Source organism: Rissa tridactyla, chromosome 9 (genome assembly GCF_028500815.1).
Source record: "Rissa tridactyla isolate bRisTri1 chromosome 9, bRisTri1.patW.cur.20221130, whole genome shotgun sequence".
NCBI lineage: Eukaryota > Metazoa > Chordata > Aves > Charadriiformes > Laridae > Rissa > Rissa tridactyla.
In genome coordinates this window covers 36760919-36767748 of record NC_071474.1, presented here as the reverse complement: position 1 = coordinate 36767748, position 6830 = coordinate 36760919, and positions in this window count along the sequence as shown.

The following is a 6830-nucleotide window of genomic DNA, read 5'->3' as shown; positions in this document are numbered from 1 at the left end:
GCTTCTCCTGCTGCATGCTAATTGCACACAATGTACATTTCACCTGTTACTTGTATTCTTCAAGATGCTTTACGATGTCTCTTATTTAGTTAACCTCAAATTTCCCTTCTAATGTCAAATATGTAATGAAAAGACAGATCCTCATATTTTCTAAAGGATAAACACCACCTCCAAGAGATCCCTTTGGAAAAAGGAAGGTGACAGAACAATTGAAACTTCTAAACTATATTATCTAAGTTTCCTCATTTCGTGCAGACTGTAAAAATATATAGACAAACCTGATCTGAAAAGAAAGCTAAGAAATCATGTTGGTTTTACTCATTTCAGAGCAGTGGTACTTCACTGGATGACAAAGTGTTTGGGCTTCCCAGGTGACAGGTACGGCAGACTCACCGTGACCTGGCAGGACCGTGAGGAACACCTACGTGTAACAGGTTTCTGTACGTTTGCTTGGTTTTTAGTCTTTCCCACTGTTGGCAGCTTGCCTGCCCAGGGGCTGAGCTGGATTTGCTTTCAGAGCAATTTCTTCTAGCTCATTAGTAACGGCAGGTTCATTTTCCCTGGTAACGCCTGTGCCAAGTGCTACGTGGGCCTTTACCCATCTTTCACATATACTTGACATTAAGAGAAGAATTATTATAGGTAGTATGCAGACATCTTTCTTTGCTGCTTGAGCTGAGAAACAGTTTGTGGATTCAGCATCAACGACACAGATTCAAAACCCATCCTATGTGACAACAAAATAATGGCTTGATATTCAAAATACTTTCATCTCAGGTCAGGTAGTCAAGAACTGAAAAAACCCACAACCATAGAAAAGGTATTTTTTTGTGAAACATCTTAACAATCTTTACTACTTCATGAAGAATTTAACTTTTCCAAGCACTACTCTCAGTGGTGGCATTTTTGGCTGGGGTTTTTTTTTTGTTGTTGTTTGGTTGGGGTTTTGGGTTGTGGTTTTTGTTGTTGGGGTTTTGTTTATGTAGGGTTTTTTAAAGGTAGGCAGCTATCTATAAAGTAAAAGGAAATATATTTATTGTAACATCATAAAAAGACACTAGAGTATTTTTAATGTTTCTTAGTCTCAGTGACTCCAGCTGGCCTGTCACAGCAACTAGGACAGTCGTCCCAGTAAGCTCTGCCATTGCTGTCTGGGAATAGCTAAATAACCAGCAGCATCTCCAAGAAGGTCTTATGAGCTTTGCTGAAAAAGTGACATGTTAATACCTTTTCTAAGACTGGGCTGTTACCTGATACCCTGGTTTTAAATGTAGAACTTGGTCTAGTGAGATTTTGGGAGTTTCTGTATTAGTAGAATAGTACTACCATATAAATAGTGTATAGTACGTACAGAGGTTCCCCCTTTCCAGTAGTTTCTAGAAGTCCTAAAAATATCGTCCGAGATTCTCAGTGCTGCACTGCAGCTCTCTAATACGGTACCTATAAGGTATGAAGGAGGGTAGTTTCATTAAAGGTGTTGAAATGGTCGTGTTTCAATAACTTACTTTAGGTGACCTTGATTCAGTAATTTCTTTGAAGTAAAAACTGTGGTACGTTCATGAGCTGTGTTCAAGATAAAGAAACACGTTTTGCCTGTCCAGTTAGGAAAAGGAAATACATTCATCTGAGGTCAAAAGGGAAAGCAACATGTGAAGAAAAACGTAGAAGTGATGCAAAGGATGCTTAAAACATGCAATAGCTGCGTATTCTTTTCTGTCCTTCAATTTTACTGGGTCTTGGAGATGAGCTGTTGCAGCTCCAAAGCAGCAGCTTTTATTCAGCTGTGAACCACAGGGCACAGCATCTCCTCTTCTCTTTTGCCTGTAGGGAATTTCAGATATGCATAAAAAAGAAAGCAAGCATAATGCTATTGACTTTAGTGATGTTTAGATGTTTCACTGGTAGATCAGAGCACCATTTGGCTTAAAGCAAGAGTATGTGAAATCTATCAAGAGAACCCCAAGGAGAGCCCAGGATTCACAGCTCTCTAACAAAGACGAACCGACAGAAGGTTAAATGATGTCATTTCTAAAGCACTAAATCACTGTCTGGTGGAGGGAACCGCAGCACTGGAAAGGAGATGCCTTGAACCCACACATAATAGATGTACAGAATGGTGGTAGGTCTGATGGGGATTTCAGACCCATAACTGTTCAAAATTGCCCCCAAAAAAGTAAGAGCAGGCAGAGAGCACCAGTACTGCACCAGGACACCACCTCTAGGCTTATGTACTTTGCCAAGAACCAAGACTATTCAATGGATGCATCTTCCTTATAACCCCCATCAGAATCTACAGGTCTGGTTGATCTGCATTTTGTCTACCTTCACACCAGGTTACTGGGAAAAATTGGGAAACGCCTACAGAGGAGCCAATATTCAGGGGAAAATATTTTGGGGAAAATGCAACAGAAAGTAGCGTTTGCTACTGGTAAATTTGCATCCGGTTTCACATGTTGAAGCTTCCTGGTTTAATTCACGCCCAAATCAGCTGTAGCATTTGAAACATTTTTCCCTGGCAATTGTTAAAGAAACTCTGGAATAGAACTCGCATGAGGCAGCACGCCTGATAGTTCTTCCGCCTCATCACGGTGTGTGATATATTCCTATCTCCCGCCAAAACAGCAGTGGTATGGTGAGCAAAGAAAACTAACAAACCGCAGCTCAAGCCTTTTATACTGCAAACCACTGCAGTTGCATTAAAACTCCATCACACAGGCGGTCATACTGAATTCATTAGAAACTATTACTGCACCTCAGGTAAAAAAAGCATATGCATGGGCCACTTCCTCCGGGGATAAAAAGCATCCTTCCCCACTAGAACATGTAACCTTTCATAAAGCCTTTTAAAAAAAAGAAAACAAAAACAGCCGCTTCCTTCCCTCCTGCATAAAGCACAGACAGTGTCTGTACTAGCACCAAGCCAACACCACACTGGAAGACAAATATATTGCAGAGGAGCTCCCACGTGGGCATCAACGGCTCTCCCCGAGCTCAGAGATTAGTGTGGGGCAACTGAGAGAGGCGAAAGGCAAATGCCATTTTTTCCTGTTTTCCAGTGTGTAGCTACAAGATTTTCTCATTTTAGTATTATCTTGATCATAATCTACCCTGCTCTTTTTTTATATGGTATCATTCTCTTTGGTTTCCACCATGTTATATGCATGTGAATGCACCAACTCACATGCAACACAAAATTCTGTTGAGACCACCATCAGCTAAAAAACACTACACCCTTTCATGGCAGATGTTAGCATAATAAAACCTCACAGTTCTCTCTCTTGTTTTCTCCTGTTAGTGACATCCACTGGATTTCATCTCAAATAGAATATTTACATTTTACCTCCATTAAAGGATAATATAATTGAAGAAATGCTAGGGCGACCAACGACGACTCCTTTCTTGCATGGAGTTGCCATCTTATTAAGTGCGCAGAAAAAGCCAAAACACTTTTAACATATTTTTCTCAGAGGAGCTTGAACTTCTAATACATTCAATAAACTTCAGAAATTCCTTGGTGTTTTTCCTGCTTGAAACTAAGCTTCGCAGCCCTGAGTGTACCAGTAGTCCTTGACCACCTTGAGCAGCCTTACATGAGGCCTCAACACCAGTTCTCGCCCAAGCTGTGGCCTGTGCAGACCTCTGTCTCTACTGAGCTCCCTCCTTTGCTGTTCCCGACTTGTTGACTCGGATTCCCAGACTGACCTTGGACCCGACTTGTCACTTGTCATTTCTGTAATGGATCACTGGGCTCTCAACAGAGCCTGCCGCCATCCACAGCCCTGTTCTGCTGCCTGGCGTGGTGCTGTGGGACTGCACCCTTGTTGGCAATGTCACTGCCCCTACCCATATGTGGTCACCCTTGGCTCCTGGATTGCCTGCCTTCAGGGAGCAGCCCCACTCTCGCTGCCCCTTTCAAAAGACTCCAAATATTCTTCCCTAAAAACTTTTTTATATATGTGGTGTCATGTCAAGGATATATTACCCATGTGCATAATGACAACTATATACAAGAGTGATTCAATTAAAAAAAATATCTATAAATGGCATCACCTTGCATTAAACTTTTGACTTGAGGTGAACATAGAGTAGACTTGACATTCACATCTATTCAGGTCAGACATTTAACACTGCGTGGTCCAGGTCCATCTCTCCCCAAGGAAAGGCTGTTCTTTCTTAATGAATGCGTAGCCTCGCTTTACATTTTCCCAAAGCCAAAAGTGTTTCAGTTTGAGTTTGGCTAATATCCAAGCTCAAGCTGCACAGAAACACGAGATGACTGTGAATACACTAATCAAAAATGTAGACTAAGGAAAGGGATGGAGCACTATCCCTTAAAAGAAGGGATTGATTCTGTTTTTTTCCCCTACCCCAATTTTATACCAATGTGGTGTCATATTCATTAGCAATATTACTTATAATAACCCCTAATATGAGGGAAAAAATAATTAGACAAAGTATAGGCAAAGCCTTTGAATTCTTTGTGCACCCAAATCGTAACACCAAAACGCAAAATGCTTACAAAGGAAGACTATGCACTTACACAAAGAGTCCCTTTGAGCTCAGGAATAAACATGAGTAAATTTCAGAATTAAGACCTGAATTTAGGAATAGGCGAGCCAGATTAAAGAAAATGGGACAAAAATACAACTCCTCACAGCAGGCCAAGTAAAAAAATTAAAATTTTTCCTCTAAGGTTCAGTAAACCATGATTTTTTTTATTGCTATATTTTTGTGAGGGTTTAAGGATTACGTTCAGAGGTTTACAGATGACATTTGAATAAGAAACAAGATGCCTAGAAGAGACTTGTGGCAAGTTTATTAAAAAAAAATCAACAGCACTCAGTTTCACACCAGTACCTAGACTATGTAAATCAATTTCATCTGAGGATACTTCAGATTAAACATGCCTTTTTTTTTTTTTACCCAGACCAGTGTCTCATCTGACACATTTATTATCCACATGACTGGAAACCCCCAAAACATACAAACAGAGCAGAACTGCAATACTGCAAAAGACCTGGATAGCAGATGGACTCATTAAACTACTTTATAGGGTCAACTTCCACACCTCTCATAGTTCAAGAAGATGGACTGTGCACATCTCCTTTAGATGTCTGCTGGGCTGAAGCTCTGCTGCTCCCAAATGAGTTGTAATGACACAATGAATGCAGCTGTGTTTGTTTAAAACAGAAGAAAGAACATTTGACATTAGAGACTTGTCAGAAGCAAAACCCAGATAGATCCTCCAGGTGCCTTCTAGTCAAAGGACTGACAGAGACTGTAAATTTTCTGTTTGCTTCCCACCTCCTGCTAATCTCCCTGCAAGACCGCATGGAGCCTCACTTCATCTTCAATACTTTAATGAGTTCTTTGATTTTATTAGATGTTCTCATTGATTTCATTTAATGATTTATATATTACCTATACTCTTGGTGACTAGGCATTTTTTCTACTAAAGGTAAGACAAATTACAAAGGCAACCCACAATGGGTCACATAAAACTACCACAGCAGTCTCCAAGGAGATATTAATTGCCCAGTTGTGGGAACAAAGTAACCAAAGAAAAATAATACAACAAAACTGAAACCAGTTAGGGTGCTTCACATTATAGATTGAAATCCAAGGACCTAGGAGACTGAGAAGAGTGAACTTCAAAACCAGCAAAATTGGAGAGTTATTTTAATAACAGACTGGCCACTGGTGTGCAACTGGTTGTTGCAACAGTAAATTTCTACAGTTCTCAGGTTGTAAAAATCCAGGTGGGAACAAGGAGTAGAGGCAACAGCGTGGGTGTAAGGGGCTACAGCACCCTCTGCCAGCTCTTCACACTACTTTGAAGACCTGAGTCTATAAGCCGCGCCCTGAAGCAAGATGGAATTAGCAAAATCATTTATTTCCCCAAGCGTTCTAGAAGATATGGTGAAATGACATTTTCACATCAGAAATGGTGCTGTGCTCCAGTATACAGTCCAGGAGAAAGGAAAAAAAAAAAAGAAGAAGATTTATCTTGGATAATTGGTAGTTCAGCATGAGCAATCCAAAAGCAGGGGAAAAAGAAAAGAAAAAAAAGAATTCATCTCAGATAATTTGTAGTTCAGCATGAGTGTTATTATATATTACATTACAGGAATTAGCATTCCACTAACAAGTGGAGAAATAATTCTTTGGGAACCACCAACTGTTTCACTATTGCTGGCTAAACAGGCCTTCTTTAGCTCCCATCTGGACAGTGTCCATACTCTAACTGGCTTCCAGAGAAGTCATCTATGTTTCTTAAACAAAAATTTTTAAGCATAATAATTATTACATCAAAAGGAAAAAGTGTAAAATAAAAAGTATTTTATATATTGTATCAGGTAAGCCTGGGAAATCACCTAACAGTTATGTTAAAGTGGAGTAAAGGTTGTGAATGGGAGAATAAAATTCAAATGCAGAACCTGCTCAACATGCTGAGAATTAACGAGCTGGAGGCAACATACCCGCTAGAGTCCAGGAGGAAAAAGGTTTCCACATTTCCCCCAGAACAGGTACAGCTCTGCTCTCCTCCAGCAGAAAGAACCCTATTATTCAGCTGGAGAGGATTTGAAAGCTACAGCCCCCTTTGACAAGGGGATGGCATGGTCCTGCGCTGATCTCACCCCCGGTGCAGCCACAGCCACGGGATCACAGGCTGATGCCAACCCCTGCACATGCCCCTCCTGAAAACTGCTGATGGTGCCCGATGGCAGCAGTGCTCTGCAAAGTACGACCGATTTAAGTGAGCGCATTAAATGCAATGGGCTTTCATTACAACCTGTCATCCTTTTTATATCTTTGCTACACGAGAACCT